Source organism: Vulpes lagopus, chromosome 23, assembly GCF_018345385.1.
Source record: "Vulpes lagopus strain Blue_001 chromosome 23, ASM1834538v1, whole genome shotgun sequence".
Taxonomy (NCBI): Eukaryota; Metazoa; Chordata; class Mammalia; order Carnivora; family Canidae; genus Vulpes; species Vulpes lagopus.
Window position 1 is genome coordinate 43,826,913 of NC_054846.1, and position 25,033 is coordinate 43,851,945.

The following is a 25,033-nucleotide window of genomic DNA, read 5'->3' on the forward strand; positions in this document are numbered from 1 at the left end:
AGGACCTTGGTTTCATTTGACTTAAGTAGCATACCCGTACATACCCATGCAGAATTGTACACTCATTTAAGTGTAAAAAAACACAAGTGGCTGATTATCTTAAAGAGGGAGGTTGATGTATATATGCATTGGTTTCTGGTGTTTTTAAGCACTTGCTTTTCTATTCAATTATGAAGACTATATATCTTCACTGACAAAAATGAGGTGTGTTCAGAAATTATCTATCCTACATACCTGCACTTATCTATGCCTTTAATGATAGAGGCTTGAAATTAGACTTATAATGTATATTCATTTTATATACTGTTTTTAACTTACAGAGTGAACAATTTGCCATCTTAAAATATTTGTCCACAACTGAATAATATGTCTGTTCTTAATTCCATATTTAAATGGAAGCCAGTGAATGTAGAAGTAGAAGTGCTGTTTAGGAAATATATAGATTATATGAAGCTCATGAAATGTTGAGAGGAAGCACTCCTGCTTATTTTGTTATACTCTTTATCATGTTTTAAAGTTTCATTTTATGATCTTCCTTAGATCTTTTCTGTATGACCTTGTGCTGTCTTCATTTCCTCTGTTGCATCCTTTTTATCTCTTTCCAATCTAAAATTAATTATGGATACATGTGAGCCAGAAGTGGAAATAAAACAAATGTGTATAATATCTTGTATGGGGCTAAGGGCATGGACTTCATAGTCAGATGCTCTGGATCTGAATCCTAGTTCTAACATTTACCAGTCCAGTGGATGTTGTGAGCTAGATAATTAATCATTTGTATTTATTTTTATTGTTTCTAAAATGGGGAGGATAATATTTCCTAGCAAAATTAAGTGCTCAATAGGGGTTAGTTGCCATTATTATTATTATTATATTATAACATTTTTATATTGAGGAAGCACTTTATCTTTTTCTGCATGGCATAAAATATCATTCAATTTTCTGGAGATAAAAAAGATGTATTTTCTCTGTTTTCTTCTGGGAATATAGTTTGTTATATGTTTAATGCATGGCTTGAGATTGGCATTTGGAGAAATTCCAAAGAAATTGATGATCTGCTTCTCAGAATCTTGCTCAGAAATTGAGAATATAAGGCATAGAGATGTCAGATCTCTCTAACTTAGAAATCTGAGAATTGAAGCTATGAAGAAATACCCAAAATAATACCACATGAATGGGCAGAGGAGATTATTATTATTATTTTTTTAGATTTTATTTATTCATTTATGAGAGAGAGAGAGAGAGATTGGTAGAGACACAGGCAGAGGGAGAAGGAGGCTCCATGCAGAGTCCAACACAGGACTGGATCCCCAGTCTCCAGGATCACGCCCTGGGCTGAAGGCAGCGCTAAACTGCTGAGCCACCTGGGCTGCCCAGGCAGAGGAGATTAAATGCAATTCTATCCTATACTCAATTTAACTTAGGAAATTCATCAGTTGATGCTGTATTTTGTTGTTGTTTTGGCTTGCGAGGTGCATGCTTAATTCTGCTAATAAGCCCTCTGCATAATCACTGATTGATCTAGTTCTTGACCTGTTGGACCTTGTTCAACTTTGTGTCCTACAGCCTGTCAAATCTTTTTAGGATTGAAGGACAGCCCTATGTGTGGGTTAGATTCTATTCTTACCTTATTCCTCCCATACAGATTTAAATAAGGCTGCCTTAGAAGATTAGCTTCTTTAGACACTTCTAGTAAAATACATCCATCCATTAGATACCGAAGAAATTGTTAAAATATATTAGTTTCAATATCATTTATCTATGGTTTTGTTTATAATAAAACTTCTATACATCTATGAATTCAGTTTGGGGTTAAAAGATTCTGCTTTCAAATATATTATGAGCTGTCTGGAAGGAAGTTTTAAAAGCTGTTTAACTCCCTTTTTGTATAATGTATCCCTTACAGTTTGAGAATCTTTACCATTTTAAACAGACTGCAGAAATTGCTTATACAAAGGTAATTAAAAGTCCTACTTGGCACAAAGAATTAAATATGTAAATTTATAACATATGGAGTTTTTGGTTTGCCAGGTATATTTAGTTAAAAATATATTAACTTTTCATGATGTATTTAACCCACAAGAACTTAATTTAGATTAATGCTAGGGTATTAAGGGCCCTATAAGTGTAGATAAATGGCAGGTCACACTTGGTAATGATTTGGCTCTCCCATTGAAATTGTAACCACAAGAACTCTAAGACGTTAGTTATAATCCTATCTGCCAATAGAACTATTGTGGTGATTGTGATATTAAATCTATAAGACAAAAGGAACATCAGAGGAAGTATGATTTGACAATGAAATTTGAGTAAATGTAATTATCGTTTTTTAAATTGAGGTATAATTGATATAAAATATTAGTTCAGGGCAGCCCAGGTGGCTCAGAGCGTTAGTGCCTGCCTTCAGCCCAGGGCGTGATCCTGGGGACCCAGGATCAAGGCCCAGGTCCGGCTCCCTGCATGGAGCCTGCTTCTCCCTCTGCCTGTGTCTCTGCCTCTGTGTGTGTGTGTTTCTCATGAATAAATAAATAAAAATTTTATTTTTTTATTTTTTAATAAATTTATTTTTTATTGGTGTTCAATTTACCAACATACAGAATAACACCCAGTGCTCATCCCGTCAAGTGCCCCCCTCAGTACCCGTCACCCATTCACCCCACCCCCCGCCCTCCTCCCCTTCCGTCACCCCTAGTTCCTTTCCCAGAGTTAGGAGTCTTTATGTTCTGTCTCCCATTCTGATATTTCCCACACATTTCTTCTCCCTTCCCTTATATTCCCTTTCACTATTATTTATATTCCCCAAATGAATGAGAACATATAATGTTTGTCCTTCTCTGATTGACTTACTTCACTCAGCATAATACCCTCCACTTCCATCCACGTTGCTTCTGGAGAAGCAAATGGTGGGTATTTGTCATTTCTAATGGCTGAGTAATATTCCATTGTATACATAAACCACATCTTCTTTATCCATTCATCTTTCGATGGACACCGAGGCTCCTTCCACAGTTTGGCTATTGTGGCCATTGCTGATAGAAACATCGGGGTGCAGGTGTCCCGACGTTTCATTGCATCTGAATCTTTGGGGTAAATCCCCAGCAGTGCAATTGATGTGTCGTAGGGCAGGTCTATTTTTAACTCTTTGAGGAACCTCCACACAGTTTTCCAGAGTGGCTGCACCAGTTCACATTCCCACCAACAGTGTAAGAGGGTTCCCTTTTCTCTGCATCCTCTCCAACATTTGTGGTTTCCTGCCTTGTTAATTTTCCCCATTCTCACTGGTGTGAGGTGGTATCTCATTGTGGTTTTGATTTGTATTTCCCTGATAGCACGTGATGCAGAGCATTTTCTCAAGTGCATGCTGGCCATGTCGATGTCTTCCTCTGTGAGATTTCTCTTCATATATTTTGCCCATTTCGTGATTGGATTGTTTGTTTCTTTGGTGTTGAGTTTCATAAGTTCTTTATAGATCTTGGAAACTATCCCTTTATCTGATACGTCATTTGCAAATATCTTCTCCCATTCTGTAGGTTGTCTTTTAGTTTTGTTGACTGCATCCTTTGCTGTGCAAAAGCTTCTTATCTTGATGAAGTCCTAATAGTTCATTTTTGCTTTTGTTTCTTTTGCCTTCGTGGATGTATCTTGCAAGAAGTTACTGTGGCCGAGTTCAAAAAGTGTGTTGCCTGTGTTCTCCTCTAGGATTTTGATGGACTCTTGTCTCACATTTAGATCTTTCATCCATTTTGAGTTTATCTTTGTGTATGGTGAAAGAAAGTGGTCTAGTTTCATTCTTCTGCATGTGGATGTCCAATTTTCCCAGCACCATTTATTGAAGAGACTGTCTTTCTTCCAATGGATAGTCTTTCCTCCTTTATCAAATATTAGTTGATCATAAAGTTCAGGGTCCACTTCTGGGTTCTCTATTCTGTTCCATTGATCTATGTGTCCGTTTTTGTGCCAGTACCACACTGTCTTGATGACTACAGCTTTGTAGTACAACCTGAAATCTGGCATTGTGATGCCCCCAGCTATGGTTTTCTTTTTTAAAATTCCCCTGGCTTTTCGGGGTCTTTTCTGATTCCACACAAATCTTAAAATAATTTGTTCTAACTCTCTGAAGAAAGTCCATGGTATTTTGATGATAGGGATTGCATTAAACTTGTAAATTGCCCTGGGTAACACTGACATTTTCACAATATTAATTCTGCCAATCCATGAGCATGGGATATTTTTCCATCTCTTTGTGTCTTCCTCAATTTCTTTCAGAAGTGTTCTATAGTTTTTAGGGTATAGATCCTTTACCTCTTTGGTTAGGTTTATTCCTAGGTATCTTACGCTTTTGGGTGCAATTGTAAATGGGACTGACTCCTTAATTTCTCTTTCTTCAGTCTCATTGTTAGTGTATAGAAATGCCACAGACTTCTGGGCATTGATTTTATATCCTGTCACGCTACCAAATTGCTGTATGAGTTCTAGCAATCTTGGGGTGGAGGCTTTTGGGTTTTCTATGTAGAGTATCATGTCATCGGCGAAGAGGGAGAGTTTGACTTCTTCTTTGCCAATTTGAATGCCTTTAATGTCGTTTTGTTGTATGATTGCTGAGGCGAGGACTTCCAATACTATGTTGAATAGCAGTGGTGAGAGTGGACATCCCTGTCTTGTTCCTGATCTTAGGGGAAAGGCTCCCAGTGCTTCCCCATTGAGAATGATATTTGCTGTGGGCTTTTCATAGATGGCTTTTAAGATGTTGAGCAATGTTCCCTCTATCCCTACATCTGAAGAGTTTTGATCAGGAATGGATGCTGTATTTTGTCAAATGCTTTCTCTGCATCTAATGAGAGGATCATATGGTTCTTGGTTTTTCTCTTGCAGATATGATGAATCACATGGATTGTTTTATGAGTGTTGAACCAGCCTTGTGTCCTGGGGATAAATCCTACTTGGTCATGGTGAATAATTTTCTTAATGTACTATTGGATCCTATTGGCTAGTATCTTGTTGAGAATTTTTGCATCCATGTTCATCAGGGATATTGGTCTGTAATTCTCCTTTTTGGTGGGGTCTTTGTCTGGTTTTGGAATTAAGGTGATGCTGGCCTCATAGAATGAATTTGGAAATACTCCATCTCTTTCTATCCTTCCAAACCGCTTTAGTAGAATAGGTATGATTTCTTCTTTAAACGTTTGATAGAATTCCCCTGGGAAGCCATCTGGCCCTGGACTCTTGTGTCTTGGGAGGTTTTTGATGACTGCTTCAATTTCCTCCCTGGTTATTGGCCTGTTCAAGTTTTCTATTGCTTCCTGTTCCAGTTTTGGTAGTTTGTGGCTTTCCAGGAATGCGTCCATTTCTTCTAGATTGCCTAATTTATTGGCGTATAGCTGTTCATAATGGTTTTAAAATCGTTTGTATTTCCTCGGTGTTGGTAGTGATCTCTCCTTTCTCATTCATGATTTTATTAATTTGGAGTCTTCTCTCTCTTCTTTTTAATAAGGCTGGCTAATGGTTTATCTATCTTATTAATTCTTTCAAAGAACCAACTCCTGGTTCTGTTGATCTGTTCCACAGTTCTTCATTTTGGTCTCGATTTCGTTGAGTTCTGCTAGAATTTTAATTAACTCTCTTCTTCTGCTGGGTGTAGGATCCATCTGCTGTTTTTTCTCTAGCTCCTTTATGTGTAAGGTTAGCTTTTGTATTTGAGTTCTTTCCAGTTTTTGAATGGATGCTTGTATTGCGATGTATTTCCCTTAGGACTGCTTTTGCTGCATCCCAAAGATTTTGAACGGTTGTATCTTCATTCTCATTAGTTTCCATTAATCTTTTTAATTCTTCCTTAATTTCCTGGTTGACCCTTTCATCTTTTAGCAGGATGGTCCTTTACCTCCACGTGTTTGAGGTCCTTCCAAACTTCTTGTTGTTATTTATTTTTTTTTTAATTTTTATTTATTTATGATTGTCACAGAGAGAGAGAGAGAGAGAGAGAGAGAGAGGCAGAGACACAAGCAGAGGGAGAAGCAGGTTCCATGCACCAGGAGCCCGATGTGGGATTTCATTCCGGGTCTCCAGAATCGCACCCTGGGCCAAAGGCAGGCGCTAAACTGCTGTGCCACCCAGGGATCCCTCTTGTTGTAATTTAGTTCTAATTTCAAGACATTATGGTCTGAGTATATGCAGGGGACGATCCAAATCTTTTGGTATCCGTTCAGACCCGATTTGTGACCCAGTATGTGGTCTATTCTGGAAAAAGTTCCATGTGCACTTGAGAAGAATGTGTTCAGTTGAGTTTGGATGGAAAGTTCTGTAGATATCTGTGAAATCCATCTGGTCCAGTGTATCATTTAAAGCTCTCGTTTCTTTGGAGATGTTGTGCTTAGAAGACCTATCGAGTATAGAAAGAGCTATATTGAAGTCACCAAGTATAAGTGTATTATTATTAAGTATTTCTTCAGTTTGGTTATTAATTGATTTATATATTTGGCAGCTCCCACATTCGGGGCAATATATATTGAGGATTATTAAGTCATCTTGTTGGATAGATCCTTTAAGCATGAGATAGTATCCCTCTTCATCTCTCACTACAGTCTTCGGGGTAAATTTTAGTTTATCTGATATAAGGATGGCTACCCCTGCTTCTGGAGAAGCAGGTTTCCCACAGGGAGCCTAACAGAGGACTCAATTCCAGCACCCCGGGATCATGACCTGAGCCAAAGGCAGACACACTCAATCACTGAGCCACCCAGTTGCCCCAATAAATAAAATCTTTAAAGATGAGGGCTTAGAACTGAGAAAAAGGGAAATAGAGTAATGTCCCCCAGTATATTGTTAAACATCGCATGCCTGCATCTAAGCATAACCAGGCAACTACGTCTGATTTACTACAAGCAAATAGAGCTTGCATGCTGTGATTTCCTCTCTCTGTGAGAAGAAAGGTCCCAGACCTAAAGCATAGCACTGGACCCTTGGGAGGCAGAGACAGAAAAAAGCACATGTAGGTACCAAGAGCTCAGGGGGACAGAGACCTCTTGGCTCCCAGCTGATGGTATAAAAAATTTATCACTCGATTCACACCGATGAGGATTCCAGAAAAATCTGCAGACACCTTCTTCCTTCAAAGGTCCTCTGTCCCACTGCCATCCTGACTCACCTCCTTCAGGCAGCTGAGGAAACAACACTGGCTGGCCATCAGGAGTGCCAGCCCGTCAACTGCCCCTGACACTACACTCAACACCACTGGCATGAAAAGATCAGATCCCACTTGTAATTCCCTTCAGTTTTTAAGCTGTAATTTTGATATCGGCTCAAAGTTCTTGCCCCTTCTCCCAGATTTCAGAAGTAAAGAGATAAGAAAAGAAAATTTGCACAATTTTCTTAGTTTTGACCAATTCCCCTGAAGTCAAGGAAGGAAAACTGTAACAGGATAACAAAGAAAGACTAGGAATTTCCCTTGAGCCCAGTGATGCACAGACAATGAAAGGCAGGGCAGAGACCATAGCTTTAAACAAACAAACAAAAAAGCCTTTCTGCTTCAATCCATTAGCATGGGATTAGATCATATTAACAAAAGTGAAGACCACTTGAATCTCTGTGGCTCAAACTAATAATTCTAATGCAAAATCACAAAGGGAATGCAGATGACTGAGAGATTCCAAGTGGGTTTGATGTTTCACAAAATGCAAAGCACTCAAATAATTTTGTTGTGTACTGAGCCAGTTCCATCAGCAATTATTTCCAAAACACACAATTCTCAGTTACTTCATTTCTTTGAGAAGAGCAAAGTGACATAGTATTTGAAGAGTGTTTGAATTCAGTTTGTTGTTTTATAAGGTATTGGTTTGGGACAGAATCAAGAAATATCACAGTACAAAAGTTCTGACCAATAAAAACTGAATAAAAATTCTTAGAAATAATTTTTTTAAACTATGTTTCAAGGTAGCTGCCAAAAAAGGAAACCCCTACTCAAAGAAATTTTGCCAAGTATATTAGATTAGTTCATTTAATCCACTGCCAAAGCTAGAACAAGGAAAACACTTAGATTGTTTCTAGAAATATAAGTAACATGAAGTGCTATTTTTCTAATATGTCAGTGGAATTCTACGAAGATTCAAGAAAGCAGAAACAAAGAACTCAAGTGTATCTCTGTGCATGCCAGAGATATGCTTTCAAGTCTTTGTTCTCTAAAAAGTATAGAACATCTCTACTAATTTGTTCATTAAATTACAATTATGTCATATATTTCCAATCACTTTTAAGTAATTTCTACTGGCACCTATGGGGGGGCATAAATTACATTCACATCCATTTTCCAGATGTAAAAATTGGTACAGAGGATGCACGAGTTTCAATATCACAAAGAACATTGGCAGATTCAAACTTGAACTCAGTTTTCCACTCCTGCTTTTAATCCACTGGACTGATAAAGCGCAGGGCATCCAAAATGTTAATTACTTGACAAGCGCTCCAAACAGGTAACAGTTGCCCAGGAATCAAGTCCAGGAAAACTCAAAAGTTTTAGATTCACAAGTTAAATCTATGCTTGGATTTGTAATTTTTGCATCATAATTGAGAGAGTCCACACAAAAGCATTTCATTTCTGAAGTGATTTCAAGTGTTTTGGAGAGAGCAGAATCTTTTAATGATTTGAAGTATGACAGTTTGGAATACATTAGGATATTTAAAAGGAAAAATGTATGCCCTAATAATAATAATCATTGGCTGATTTGTTGTTGTTGTTGTTGTTGTTGTTAGGAACTATTAAATAACTACTGGCTTTCAAAATGCAGTTTTCTCACAGCAAATATCATTCTCAATGGGGAAGCACTGGGAGCCTTTCCCCTAAGATCAGGAACAAGACAGGGATGTCCATTCTCACCACTGCTGTTCAACATCGTTCTGGAAGTCCTCGCCTCAGCAATCAGACAACAAAAAGACATTAAAGGCATTCAAATTGGCAAAGAAGAAGTCAAACTCTCCCTCTTCGCCGATGACATGATACTCTACATAGAAAACCCAAAAGCCTCCACCCCAAGATTGCTAGAACTCATACAGCAATTTGGTAGCGTGGCAGGATACAAAATCAATGCCCAGAAATCAATGGCATTTCTATACACTAACAATGAGACTGAAGAAAGAGAAATTAAGGAGTCAATCCCATTTACAATTGCACCCAAAAGCATAAGATACCTAGGAATAAACCTAACCAAAGAGGTAAAAGATCTATACCCTAAAAACTATAGAACACTTCTGAAAGAAATTGAGGAAGACACAAAGAGATGGAAAAATATTCCATGCTCATGGATTGGCAGAATTAATATTGTAAAAATGTCAATGTTACCCAGGGCAATTTATACGTTTAATGCAATCCCTATCAAAATACCATGGACTTTCTTCAGAGAGCTAGAACAAATTATTTTAAGATTTGTGTGGAATCAGAAAAGACCCCGAATAGCCAGGGGAATTTTAAAAAAGAAAACCATATCTGGGGGCATCACAATGCCAGATTTCAGGTTGTACTACAAAGCTGTGGTCATCAAGACAGTGTGGTACTGGCACAAAAACGGACACATAGATCAATGGAACAGAATAGAGAACCCAGAAGTGGACCCTGAAATGTACGGTCATCTAATATTCGATAAAGGAGGAAAGACTATCCATTGGAAGAAAGACAGTCTCTTCAATAAATGGTGCTGGGAAAATTGGACATCCACATGCAGAAGAATGAAACTGGACCACTCTCTTTCACCATACACAAAGATAAACTCAAAATGGATGAAAGATCTAAATGTGAGACAAGATTCCATCAAAATCCTAGAGGAGAACACAGGCAACACCCTTTTTGAACTTGGCCACAGTAACTTCTTGCAAGATACATCCACAAAGGCAAAAGAAACAAAAGCAAAAATGAACTATTGGGACTTCATCAAGATAAGAAGCTTTTGCACAGCAAAGGATACAGTCAACAAAACTAAAACACAACCTACAGAATGGGAGAAGATATTTGCAAATGACATATCAGATAAAGGGCTAGTTTCCAAAATCTATAAAGAACTTATTAAACTCAACACCAAAGAAACAAACAATCCAATCATGAAATGGGCAAAAGACATGAACAGAAATCTCACAGAGGAAGACATGGACATGGCCAACATGCACATGAGAAAATGCTCTGCATCACTTGCCATCAGGGAAATACAAATCAAAACCACAATGAGATACCACCTCACACCAGTGAGAATGGGAAAAATTAACAAGGCAGGAAACCACAAATGTTGGAGAGGATGCGGAGAAAAGGGAACCCTCTTACACTGTTGGTGGGAATGTGAACTGGTGCAGCCACTCTGGAAAACTGTGTGGAGGTTCCTCAAAGAGTTAAAAATAGACCTGCCCTACGACACATCAATTGCACTGCTGGGGATTTACCCCAAAGATTCAGATGCAATGAAACGTCGGGACACCTGCACCCCGATGTTTCTATCAGCAATGGCCACAATAGCCAAACTGTGGAAGGAGCCTCGGTGTCCATCGAAAGATGAATGGATAAAGAAGATGTGGTTTATGTATACAATGGAATATTACTCAGCAATTAGAAACGACAAATACCCACCATTTGCTTCAACGTGGATGGAACTGGAGGGTATTATGCTGAGTGAAATAAGTCAATCGGAGAGGGACAAACAGTGTATGTTCTCATTCATTTGGGGAATATGAATAATGGTGAAAGGGAATATAAAGGAAGGGAGAAGGAATGTTGGGAAATATCAGGAAGGGAGACAGAACATAAAGACTCCTAACTCGGGGAAACGAACTAGGGGTGGTGGAAGGGGAGGAGGGCGGGTGTTGGAGGGGAAGGGGTGACGGGCACTGAGGTGGACACTTGATGGGATGAGCACTGGGTGTTTTTCTGTATGTTGATAAATTGAACACCAATAAAAATTAATTAAAAAAAATGCAGTTTTCTAAGATACGTACTACTCTAAAAACAAGTTACTTTAAAAAAGCAATGCAAATTGGTATTTGTCTCCACTGATGCCCTGAGGAGGTCCATTAAGAAAGCTCAAGATTCTATATAGTTCATCTGGATTCAGAGCATATAACTGGATCTACAGGGTTTGGCTCAGTGTTTGATGCTGGCAAACTGAATAGAGACAGATTAATAGTTTGAAAATATATATGGAAGGAAAACATATACCTTTTAATTAAAACAAAATTCACTGAGTGTTTGCTCCATGTCAGGCACCAAGCTAACTGCTGGAAATACAAAATCAATTTTGAGATGGCTGTAATTTAGCAAGAGGGTTGGACAAATACAATATAGAGTACTTGCATTCAGAAGCCCTTTGTCAGAATATGACAATGGGCATGTTACCTAATTTCTCAATATTTCGGTTTTTAAATTCTCAAAAGGATATATACATAACTCGCCATTTTTAAGTAGGCAGGAATTTCATATGTCAAGGAGTTTTTATAGTTTAAAATACTATGTTTGATATGATCCCTTGCTGTACTTAGCAAAAATCTTTATGGCACCTGAAATACTTCATTGAATTTACATACAAGCATACCTCATTTTAGTGTACTCCGCTTTACTGCCTTTCACAGATATTGCGTTTTTTGGTAAATTAAAAGGTATGGGGACCGTGCATTGAGCAATCTCTCAGTGCTGTTTTTTCAACAGCATTTGCTCACTTCCTATCTCTGTGTCACATTTTGGTAAGTCTTGCTAGACTCCAAAGTTTTTCATTGCTATCATTTTTATTATTTTATTGTTGATAATTATTATTATCAACAAATGTGATCTGTCACATTTGTTATGTGATTTTTGATGTTATTATTGTAATTGTTTTGAGACACCACAAACCACCCCCAGATAAGACAATGACCTTAAATGTTGTGTGTGTTCTGACTGCCCCACCTACTGGACATTCCCCATCCCTCTTCCTCTCCGTGGGGGAGACAAAACAATATATTGAATTAATTCAATTAATAATCCTACAATAGCCTCTAAGTACTCAAGGGCAAGGAAGACTCACACTTTCTCACTTTCGATCAAAGCCAGAAATGATGGAGTTTAGTGAGGAAGGCATGTTGAAAGCCAACCTAAACTGAAAGCTAGGCCTCGTATGCCAAATAGCCACACTGTGAATGCAAAGGGAAAGGTCCTGAGAGAAATTAGAAGTGCTCCTCCAGTGAACACGCAAAAGAAAAGAAAGCCTTTTTGATGATGTACAGAAAGACTGAGTGGGCTGAAGAGAAGACAAATCAGCCACAACATTCCCTTAGGCCAAAAAGCTTACTGTTGGCTTGAATTCTGTGAAGGCTAAGGCTGGGAGAGGTGAGGAAGCTACAGAAGAAAAGTCTGAAGCTAGCAAAGGCTGGTTGGTGAGGTTTACGTAGAGAAGCCATCTCCATAACATAAAAGTGCAAGACAAAACAGCAAGTGCTAATAGAAGATGCAACAAATTAACCAGAAAATTTAGGTAAAATAATAAATGAAGGTGGCTACACTAAACTACAGATTTCTAACATAGGCAAAACAGCCTTCTATTGGAAGAAGAAGCCATCTAGGACCTTCAGAGCTAGAAAGGAAATGTCCATGCCTGACTTCAAAGGTTCACAGGACAAGCTGACTCGCTTGTTAGGGGCTAAGGCAGCTTGTGACTTCAGGTTGAAGACAATGCTCACTTACCATTCTGAAAATCCTAGGGCCCTTAAGAATTATGCTAAATCTACTATCTGTGCTTTATAAATGTAACAACAAAATCTGGATGACAGCACATTTGTTTACAACATGGTTTGCTGAATACTTTACACCCACTGTTGAGACCTATTGTTCAGAAAATAAGATTCCTTGCAAAATGTGACTGCTCATTGACGATGCACCTGATCACCCAAGAACTCTGATGGGGATGTACAATTAGATTACTGTTTAAGGAAGACTTAATCTCTGTGGCAAACTTCATTACTGTCTTATTTTAAGAAATTATCACAGCCACCCAACCTTCAGCAGCTACTACCCTAACCAGTCAGCAGTCATCAACATGAAGGCAAGACCCTCCACCAGCAAAAAGATTATAACTCACTAAAAGCTCAGGTGATGGTTAGCATTTTTTAGTAAAAAAGCATTTTTAAAATTATGGTGTGTTTTTTAAGATATAACACTACAGATTACAGTACACTCTAAACATAACTTTTATATACAGTGGGAAACCGAAAAATTCATTGGACTCACTTTACTACAATATTCAATTTATTTTGGTGGTCTGGAACTAAGCTCATAATATCTCTGTGGTACATCTATAAATACTGTTCACCTTCCTCTCTTTTGCATGCCTCTTAAAGGTGCTGGATTATATATATATTCAGAGTCTCATAGAGCAGATACATAATGGGCACCCAGTCACTGTAAATAAATTTTGGAGCATCAACGAAAAGAAATCAAAATTATCTGGCAGTAGAATTCAAGCTGGCTCCTGAAAAAGAGAGTAGGGGTTTAGCAGGTAAACAAAGGAAAATAAAGTACCCCCACTAACAGGTAAAAACATACATACACAGACCTTACAATCAGGATGCAAAAAGAGCATACTTTTTCTCTCCCCGGGCTTCTCATCTGGGTCTGTTTTAGCTTTTTATTTCTAGTGTGGAAAAACTGATCAGGACTAGTCAAGATAATCACAGTAACTCACCACTAGCAGGCCTTAGAAATTTGCACAGTAAAAGAAGAGTTTCAAAGTGGATACAGGGGACAAGTCAACATGTCAAGTTGGTCTCTAATTTGAAGAAAGCCTTTTTTTGTGTAATGAGAAAAGTATCTCAAAGCCTTTGAACAACTTTTTGGGGAATATACTATGCACTCCTAGAAGTTTAATGTACTGGTAAAGTTACATTATTTTTTTCAGCATTCATAATGGAGATCTGCTATGTTCATTTAGTTCCCCAAAATAATTAACTAGGCTCTCTAGTTTGCACACTAATAGGTCTACCTGAAGTTTCATTAACTTTTTTATTAATTCATATCTCTTAGATATACAACAGGGTAATCTTCTTTGACTTGAAGTATGAATCATAAAAGCTAGAGGTTGTTTAATAATAACTGTCTTGTCTTTATAAAATAATTATCTTCTCTCAATTACAGATATCATAGACTATAAGCCACCTTCTATTATAATAGCTTTGGAAGGAAAACTCAATCACAGTGGACAAACACATTAAAAATTCATTCCAATTGAAGAAATAAATACATGTGAAAAAATATGCAACTTAAAATCAGAAACAAGAGGGTTATTGTATCTGAAAATTTATAAGGCTAAGGAAAAAATGGCAACTGTAATGCAGCTGTAAGAAATTTCCATTATAAATAACAGAGAGCTCTACATCCTAAATCTGTGGCTAGGACAGAAGCTCTGTGATGGAATAAATTTGGACTGTTTGTTATCAGTGTTTAGACCAGTATTTATCATTCCATCTCTGAATCCAGGGGCAGCAAATGACCCAGGTGAAACCAACTAATGCAGTCCACCTGGCTGGAGCTGCTGATAACCATATATTTCTTTTTATTTGTCCAAGAAACTGTGCCCCCAAATGGAACCACACAGAGAAAAGTAATGCTAAGAATTGGAAAGAGAACATCCTAAAAATGTAATTTTAGGGAATGGGTCTAAAGCCATTTCATAATTTTATTTATTTATTTATTTATTTATTTATTTATTTATTTATTTATTTATTTATGATAGTCACACAGATAGAGAGAGAGAGGTAGAGACACAGGCAGAGGGAGAAACAGGCTCCATGCACCGGGAGCCCTACGTGGGATTCGATCCCGGGTCTCCAGTATTGCGCCCCGGGCCAAAGGCAGGCACTAAACTGCTGCGCCACCCAGGGATCCCCCATTTCATAATTTTAAACGTCCAAGTTTTCTTAGCCAATATATCCCCTTTCAATTTCAAGCTAGCATGAGCTAATTTCTGTCATTTCTTTCAGTATCATGAGAGAAAGAGTCCTGATTAATACAAACTCAAGTATAACAAAGATACATTCATCTTTAGACTGACCAAGCAATAGGGTGAGTGTGACATCAGTGTAGCAATAAGATTTTTCCGGCCTGCTTATCACTATCTCTTACACCTTAAAAATGACTTACTATTTGCTATTAAATTTCTAAAAGAGTATCATAAAATCCTTCATTTCACAAATATAAACTAGATTTAAAATGCAACTATCCTAGACATAAGTAATGCTACCCCAGAAGCTCACATTTGGGTTGAAAAGAACTAGATGGATTAAGGGTCTTTGATCTAGTAGAGCAGGATGGAGAGAACAGACAGATCAATAAATCTCTGAAATGTGGAAAATAAAAAAGTTCCTATACATCTTCTTTAGTGCATTTAGGTTTGTCGTTTTTGTTTTTGTTTTGTAATATAGCTTTATCCAGTCTAGTTTACTAATGCCCAGTGTGTTAAACTGGAATCCCATTCACTCCATTTTAGCAAATATCAAGAGTTGGCTTTTATTTTTATTATAGCCCTTAATTAACAATGATGTGAACATCCACACTCATCAACAGGAACATCTTCCTCTGAAAAAAAAAAAGATAATATGTTTTGCTTTCTATGAGGAGACTTTTGTGGAATGGCATAAAATTTTTAAAGGATTTAAGAGCAACAATTACCGGATTATAATGGGATTTCCAAAGCGTGTGTACCCAATACTATTTTCGAAATCTAGCAAATAGGAATCAGGATTGCTTGACTGAATAGCATTTGGGATAAGGCAGCTTTTCTTTGTGTTTCAAAATGTAAGCTCTGTTACAATATCTTATAAGCTCCAAATTGGCACTATTGCTACTAATCCAATCTATGTGAATCACCTGCCAATTTACTTTTAAGTATTGCACACTGCATGCACATATTTCTAACCTCAAACCTTTCAGTAGCTTTAAATATTAAAACTAATAGAGAAAAATGTTCTTTATCCAATTTGAAAGTGACAGTGAACAAAAGATATGAAAATAAAGACCTTCAGCTTCACATCCTTTTAAATTTGTTCATTCAAAACACGTTTTAATTCATCTCCCATGGCTCAGATTAAACTCAAAATGGTAGTAATCTCATCAAGATCATCCACTTAATTCTTCTAGTGTTACAACTGAGAGAAACCTTACAAAGAGAAGTCAGATGTGGTGTAGAAGGTCATGCAAATAAAGATTGGCAAGGTTAGGAGTAGTATTAATATCAAATCCAGTAAGCTAACAGTCTTTCTACTTCTGTGGCATTTTTTGGCAGAAACTATCACTATTTGCATCTGCTCAGCAATCATTCTTCTATTGACAGGATCTTATTTTCATTGGAGAAATATGCAACTTTGTATCAGATTGATTTTAACTTTGTGGAATTGTCAAAATAGGAATTCTACTCTCTCCTGACCAAGGTGTGCACATATGCCTAAAAACAGGCCAACTAGTTCTCTCAAAAATCTGAACCATCAATATTTGCTTGTGGAAACGGAAAATGTCACAGATATTCTGAAAAATTTGGGAGTTTCTGACATAGTTAAACATGCCTTGCCATGTGACCCCATAGACTCACTCTTAGACCTTTATCAAGCTAATGTAAATATATGTCGACAAAATAATATGTATGGAAATGTTCATGTAAGCCTTATTCAGAATAGCCAAAAACCAGAAACAATCCAAATACCCACAAGTGGTAAATGGATAAACTGTAGAAAATTAATAAAATTGAATACTATTCCACAAAAGTAAACTACTGATATATGCAATACATGGATGAATCCCAAAAATAAACTAAGTGAAAGAACAGACACATAATCTTATATAGTTTATGATTCCATTTATATGACATTGTGAAATAAAACAAAAACAGAAACAAAAACCTCAAGGACAGAAAAAAAAGATCAGCTGTTGCCAGGGGCGAGAAAGAGAGAAGGGGATTGATTTCAAAGATGTATGAAAAAAAAAGTATTTGGGATTAAGGAAAAGGAATGTTCTATATCTGGGCTGCTGTGGTAGATATAGAACTGTACATATTAATCAAAACTTATCAAACTATACAATTTTAAAAATGACTTTTATGTATGTACCAAAATGTTTTTTTTAATTAATTAATTTTTTTTAGATTTTTATTTATTTATTTATTTATTTATTCATGAGAGACACATAGAGAGAGAGGCAGAGACACAGGCAGAGGGAGAAGCAGGCTGCCTACAGGGAGCCCAACATGGGACTTGATCCCGGACTCCAGGATCACCACCTGAGCTGAAGGCAGCCGCTCAACTGCTGAGCCACCCCGCATCCCTAAAAAGTTTTTTTAAAGGAAGAAAAAGACATTTTTCAGATAAAAACAGATAAAAAAAATTGAAGGCAATCTAATCACCAGCAGACCATCACATTATAAGAATTCTAAAAGAAAATCTTCAGGATGAAGGGAAATCATACCAGAAAGAAAACTCAAATTTACAGAAAGAAATAAAGAGAAATGGAAATTTCTGACATGCAGGTGAACATAAAATACTATCTATTTTTCTATTAATTTCTTTGAAAGGCACTTGTTTATTTGAAGCAAAAGTAATAATGGTGGAATTTTTAATGTTTATAGAACTACAATAGATGACAACAATAATACAAAAAATAGGAATAAGTAGAAATGTACTTTTATATTGTTTTACATTTTATGTGAAGTGATAAACAATATTAACCATAAGTAGACTATGACCGTTAAGAATGAATATTGTAATCCCTAGAGCAACCATTAGAAAAAGAAAATTGGAAAACTGAAAAAAAAAAAGCCAGCAAATGAATTAAAATAGTAAAAAGATATTAATCTGAATGACTCCAGGAAAAGATCTGAGAAAATGCATGTGATAAATACAAAAGAGATAAAAACAATTTATCCCAGATATAAGAATAAACACAATAAATGTAAACGTACTTAATCTTCCAATAAACGCAGAAAGTATCAGACAGATTTCAAAGGCAATACTAAATTATGTTCTCTGCAAGAGACAGACTTTAAATAGAAAAACGCAGAGGCAGGAAGTAAAAGAAGAAAAAAATGTAAAGGTTATGCTATGCAAAGAGTAAGCATGTAATATGCAAACTGAAAGCAAGTATGACTATATTGATTTCAGACAAAATAATCTTCAAGGCAGAAAGTATCACTGAAGTTAAAGAAGGATATTTTGTACTGATGAATGGGTCAATTAATCAAAAAAGACAGAAAAATTCTAAATCTACATGTACTTATTTACAGAACTTTAAAAGACATAAACCCATAACTGAAAAATAAAATGAGAAATTAATAATCACAGTTGGAGATATTAATACCCCTGTCTTCATAATTGACAGAACTAGAAAAAATCAATAAGTATATAAAAAGAATGAAGAACATTATCAACTGATGTACACAGAACACAAACACAAAGAATACATATTTTGCTCCACATACACCTGGACATTTCACCAAGGTAAACCATATGCGGGGCTATCAAATGTCTTAATGAATTTAAAAAACAAAGAAATTTTACAAAGTATGTTCTCTGACCACTATATTAACTGAATTTAAGAAATCTGTAACAGTAAGATACATAGAAAAACCACTCAAATTAGGAAACGAACAAACTCTCTCCGAAAAAACAAAACAAAACAACAACAACAACAACAACAAAACCGAGACAAAGAAGAAATCACAGTGGAAACTAGGAAACATTTTGAACTCAAGGATAATGTAAATACTGCACAGAAAAATTTGTGTGATGCAGCTACAATTGTGATAGAGGGAAATGTATACATTGAAATGCTTGCATTAGAAAAAGTGAATGGTTTGAACTTAAGCAGCTAGAAAAATCAGAAACATAAGGCAAAATCTGTTTTCTCTTACTAGACTATCATCTCCAACAGTTTTTGACTTCTAAATTCCTGCTCACCTTACATAGTCCAATTTCAATGATATCTTCTTTTGGGAAACTCTTAATTTCTAGCTAATTGTTCCCATCTCTGCTTAAGCTCTTAGCTCGTGTTTTATTTCTTAGCTTATTGCACTGTATATAATTTTATTCCTCGCGTTCCAGTCTGTAACTTATTTCAGGGAAGGCACAACATCTTGCTATTCTTATTATCCATGATGTCTGTCTGGATCTGCCAATAAATAGGCACTTACAAAATATTTAATACATGAGTGTTTAAGGGAATGAGAATGAAATGCAAATCCATGAGTGTACGTGATTTGGAAACAATAAATATGAAATTAATAGAACATTTCTGCTGGGCTAAACTGTGGGAAATGGGAACTTGAGTTCAAAAAAACAAAAATAAAACATTATCATATTCATTTTACAGATGAAAAAATTGAGAAACATTAAGCAACTTGGTCCTGGTCATAAACTCACAAGGAATCAGGATTTGTATCTAGGACAGTCTGACTCCAATGTCCCTAATTTTAGTTACTGTGCTTAGTCAGTTATTTGCAGCCCTTTCAACCTGTCCATCACTGTTGGGAGATGCCCCAAGACAAGACTGTGGGCAGCTGCAGGGAGAGGGAAGAAGATGTGGATGATGACACATTGATGGTGCATCTAGAGTCACAGAGAGGGCTGGGAGAGTAATGGGCTCAAGAAGCCTTAAGAAAGAGGTGACTGGTAAGTAGGAAGGCTGTGGGCGTTAATTATACATTCCAGGTTCCCCCAGGCCAGGTGAGTTACACAAGATGCCAACATGCACTGCTCCTCTGGGAGAAGGAAACTGGGTCAGACGCAGAGAAATGTAGCTCTGCAATAAGGTGAAAAGCCCAGCTGCTAGAGGTAAGGATACTGGCAAGAGGTTTTCAACTATATCACCAAAGATGAAGCTAGTGAGTCAAATATATGATGATTTTGAACTGGTAGTAGCTGGAAATAATTAGGGAATGTGCATGAACCAAAATCTATAACCAAACAGGAGTCGGTAATAAAGCATGCTCATTTCTAACAGTTCTATTCAGACAGCAGTAGATTATAAACCAGTGAACAGATAAGTGTAGGAAGCCAATGCCTACACCACTCCATGTCATTACTTACTCATTCAGCAGATTCATTTTTATTTATCATGTCTAGGGCCCAAGGACAGTCACCAGAGATAATGGGAAGAAAGAAGTCTGGTCCTTACACCAAAGAAGCTCAGAGTCTTGGCACACACCAGAAGGGAGAATGAACAAGAATATTGTATCATGTGCTTCCTAAAGGAAAAAAAAATCTTACTCAGCAGCAACCGAGAAAGGCTACTGTAGGTACGTTTAAGAACTTAAAGTTATCTTCAGGACAAGGACTATGACTTGTCAAAAAGCCTTACTTAGGATAGAGCCAGTGCTGCTGATTAGGAAGCTAGAGGTTTCTAAACTTAGGAAGTACCTAAGGATTTTTTTGTGTTGGTCACAGCCGCTACAGAAAATTCAGAGATCAATGAACAGTCCTCAAGCCCTTATTGACTATAGTAGATACTGAGCTCTTTGATGCAAAGTGTCATGGCTCACGGCCCAAGAGTAGACATGGAATCATCTAAAAATTCCCCTTATCATAGTTCTCATTCTGTGAATGATATAATAGCTCCATGAGTAATCCCTACTTTCCACTATACACCTAAAGTCCTAGTCCCAGGACATGGTTATAAGAAGCTAGCTGCCCAGAAAGGAATTCACTCCAGGGATGAGAATGCTGTCCCAGCATGCATTACTGAGAATATAGCAGCCATGGAGAATGGGGCCTGAGGTAGAGGCAGTACAAGGGGGAAATGTGAGAGCGCATGTTAGGATAGACAACTTTGTGCTACTTATTCAATCTCCCAATTTTGCCAAAGGCTAACTGCAGTATTAACCACCTCTTGCCACTTACATATTACCACAGCTCAGTGACTTAAAAGAACATGTTTATTACTTCACAATTCCCATGGGGCAGGAAAACAGGCAGAATGAATTAACTGGGGCCTCTGTTTCAGGGTCTCTCACAAGGCTGACCCAGGTGTTGACCAAGGTCCGGGTCATATCTGAAGGCCCAACTGAGGAGAATCTGTCTCTGAACTTACCCGGTTGTTGGCAAAATTCAGTTCCCGGTAGGCTATTAGACTCAAGGCCTCATTTTTTGCTGGCTGTTGGCCAGAGCCCCCCACCCCCACCCCGCTTTGTTCCTTACCACATGAGTCTTTCTAACATAGTAGCTTGTTTCATCAAACACAGCAAGGTTTAGCAACAGATCCTAATTCAAAACAGTACCAGGAATGGTAGTATATGGGCAAAGGATGCCTTTTTAGGCTACAGACCCAGACTATGTGGAGTGGTAGCAAATCTTTTTAGGTAGTAGTGGCTATTTTAGTAGATACTATTTTATAGCCACTTTGCAAAAATTTGTCAGTGGGTAAGTAAGTGATGGGTATGTGTTTTGATCCCTGGTCTTTTTGATTCCAAAGTCTAATTTTAACCATTCACCACACTTAGTTCAGGAAGCTATCAGTTGAGGAAAGACAAGAGTACAAATAGAAAAAAGACCAAAGATTAGACACTGACAAAGACTCTCTTTCTGATCAAACTTTAGACAGGTTGCTTGCTCTGAGCCTGCTGTTCGACTAGGACTCTTCCTTGGTCCCTGTCTTCAGTCTGCCTGGCCCAGCGGCAGAAAGAATCCCCCCACCCCTGATGTCTCCCCTTGGTCTTCTTCTTCCACTGATCCCTCATTGCTCCTTGGCTATAAATCTCCAGTCATTGTTGCTATATCCAACATAGAAGCACTATTTCTCTACTGTTTTGCAAGAGTCCACATTGAATTCTTTTATACTATTCTAGAAGTATCTGAATAATTTTTCTTTAAAATATATGAAGTATCAGGATGCTTTGGGTGGCTCAGCAGTTAAGCTTCTGCCTTTGGCTCAGGGTGTGATCCTGGGGTCCTGGAATAGAGTCCCACATTAGGCTCCCCGCAGGGAGCCTGCTTCTCCCTCTGCCTGTGTCTCTGCCTCTCCCTTTCTGTGTCTCTCATGAATAGATAAATAAAATCTTAAAAAATATATGAAGTATGTAGGAGGGCTAGGCAAATTGAAGACAGCTCAAGGAAAGACCATCAATATTAAAGGTGGTCTAGTAGTTGGCTTTCATCTGTCAACACACGGGCTAGACACCAACATCGGTTGTGAGGTTTACATGCATGACAGATTATAGCTTCAAAGACAAAGGGATTCCATTTAAAACTATCCATGGGGTAGAAAATATTCAAAAACAAAATTCTATTTCAGGTCCTAGGATTACAGGAAATAAAACAGGGATATATAGGAATAGAGATCATAGGTACCATAAAGCTTGATATTAAGGATGGAATAGGGGATTGTGCTGCTGTCGTAAAACCCAAGGTGTCCCAATTATCCTGCTGATACAAGATACAGCATCTTAAATATTTCTTGTATATCCTATTAGAACAGTTGCATCAGTTGGGATTAATTATAAGCAAAGGCAGATACCCTATTATTTGAAGGACCTTAAAAAGGGCACATAGAAAAGGAAAGTGAATGGACTTCTGTCATCTAGAAAGACATTGGGCATGATGACTATTTGAGAAAAGAGTACTTTTACAGTAGGTAAAGTGGGTAATTTTGTGAGGGTAACTACAAGGACAAGAAGTCTATGAACCTGGTGTTAAGGTAATCAGGCGTGTGGCAGATGCTAACAGGTGTTGCCTTGTGGGAGAAGAATGGATGGAATAATTTGTTCAGACCCAAGATTACACTAACACAGTATGAAGGGCCAATTCTAGCAGGATTTCCCAGAGTCCTCAGGAGGTTACTAGAAACCTATAATAAGTAAGAAGTTGTCAATAAAGGCACCTCTACCTATTGGTGATTTCACAGTCAGCATGGAATGGCAGTTTCACAACATCGTCATTCAACTGATGCTAGATAATGATGTTGGTCCATGTGATTTCTAGAGGACAGATTGGATTATAAGAGACAGAGGTTTGCAGATGGAAAGGATGACAAGATTTTCTCATGGCTTGATATCTGGGCTCCTAGGCTGAGGCACTGGTATACTGTACTTGCTTGTGGGATACAGGAATCCAGTAGTCACATCACAGGATTTTCCATGGCTTGGACACTGACAACCTCTCCTTACCCTCTCCTTCTCCATAGTCTGGACATTCTGGTTTTCTTTTTGTCATTAAGAGGGCCTTTGTGTATGCTGTTCCTCTAATAAGAATGTCGCCATTTTTCTTCACCCTATTTTCTTGGTTAGCTTTTATTTTTCAGATTTTAACCCATCTATAACTTGCTCAGAGAAGCTTTCGCTGACCTCCCAAGTTAGGTCCAGTCTCCCTGTTGCTATGTTTTTAAAATCACATGCTTCTTTTTTATAGCCTTACCATAATTGTAATATAATTTATGTGATTCCTTAATTAAGGAATCTGTGTCTCCCAATAGATTTTTATTTTTTTTAAAGATTTTATTTATTTATTCATGACAGACACACAGAGAGGGAGAGAGAGAGAAAGAGAGAGAGAGCGTGGCAGAGACACAGGCAGAGGGAGAAGCAGGCTACATGCTTTTCTAACATGGGACTCGATCCCAGGTCTCCAGGATCAGGCCCCGGGGCTGAAGGCGGCGCTAAACCACTGAGCCACCCGGACTGCCCTCCCAATAGATTTTTAAGTTCTGTAAGGGCAAAAACATATTCTTGTTTTTTTTTTTAAATCTACATATTTTTGTACATTATCTTATACCATAATATCACTCAAAAACAACCAAAAATGAACAGCTGAGTGAGCTACGGAAATATAATTACTATACCTTTATATAAATAGCTAAACATGCCTCTTTGTTCTAATCACTGTAGCTCACAACAATCACTAAATAATGGTGCTGGATGGTAATGGGAAGGAGCTTTTACAGCATGAGTAGTACACAATGCTAGGTTCAAAGTACATAGTACACCATTCTCAGTAAAGTGCTTCAACAAATTCACTTGATCCTTACCACAATCCTGTAAGAATTGATAATATCATTTCCTTATTATGAATTTGGAATACTAAGACTTAGAGAAAAAAATGATTTACATAATCCCATAAAGCTATCAAATGATGAAGCAGTGTTCTAACTCAAGTTGCTTGAGTCTTAATTCATTCAGAATATCAATATTTATAAAAGAAGTCCTTATTAATATAGTAAAAACATAAACATAAAATATTTCATTACAGATTTCTCATGTAACATTAAAATATAATCATTGTATCCCCATAACATAAGATACTCAGTGTAAAAAAAAAAAAAAAGATACTCAGTGTATGTACGGATATATTTTATACTTATTACTCTCCATACTCCTATTCTTGCCTTTCATTTATATATTCCAATATTTACTTAGATACAATTTTAGGCATAGGGAATTCCCAACTAAATTGTGTACTAGGATCACTGGAGAGAGCTGTATACAAACGCAGCCTAACAGTTGGCATCCATGGATAAGCAGTGGGCAACACTGCTGAAAGTGATACCACGGCAAGAGAGGTAGTAGTCCCTATCTTTAAATGAACTCAGAGTTTAATTTTAAACTTGACATAAGAAAGTGATGTAAGCGCCCAAGTGGTTTGGATTCTAACACATATGACTGCAAATCCTAGCCCCTGCATTTATTAGCTGTACAATGTGAGGAAAGTTACTTTCTGAGCGTCAACCTATCTCATATATAAACAATATAATGATAACAACCTCAGAGCAATCTAGTATAAAGAAATAACTCAAAAATGAAAATAGTAAGATACAACAAATAATAAAGGTACAAGATTACATTCAAAAATAGAAAATTCAAAGATAGAAAAATTACATTTGTCATAAAAGGGTCACTGTCCTTAATATCTGGTCATTCATATCAAGTTGTATTAACAAATTAATATAAATTAAAACTAAAGACCACAAGATTTTTAATTAAATTTATGAGATAAATTATTTTTTTTTTTGAGACTCACTTTTAGTTTCACATTGGTGCTGTAAGGATTCAATCTTACATGTTCTAGCTGTACTTTC

At 37.2% G+C, this 25,033-nt stretch overlaps 1 protein-coding gene across 4 annotated transcripts in view; it reads right to left on the bottom strand.

Annotated features, from left to right (window-relative positions):
- NAV3 (neuron navigator 3) overlaps nucleotides 1-25,033 on the bottom strand; it is an 830,862-nt gene that overhangs the window by 470,721 nt on the left and 335,108 nt on the right. The window lies entirely within an intron of this gene.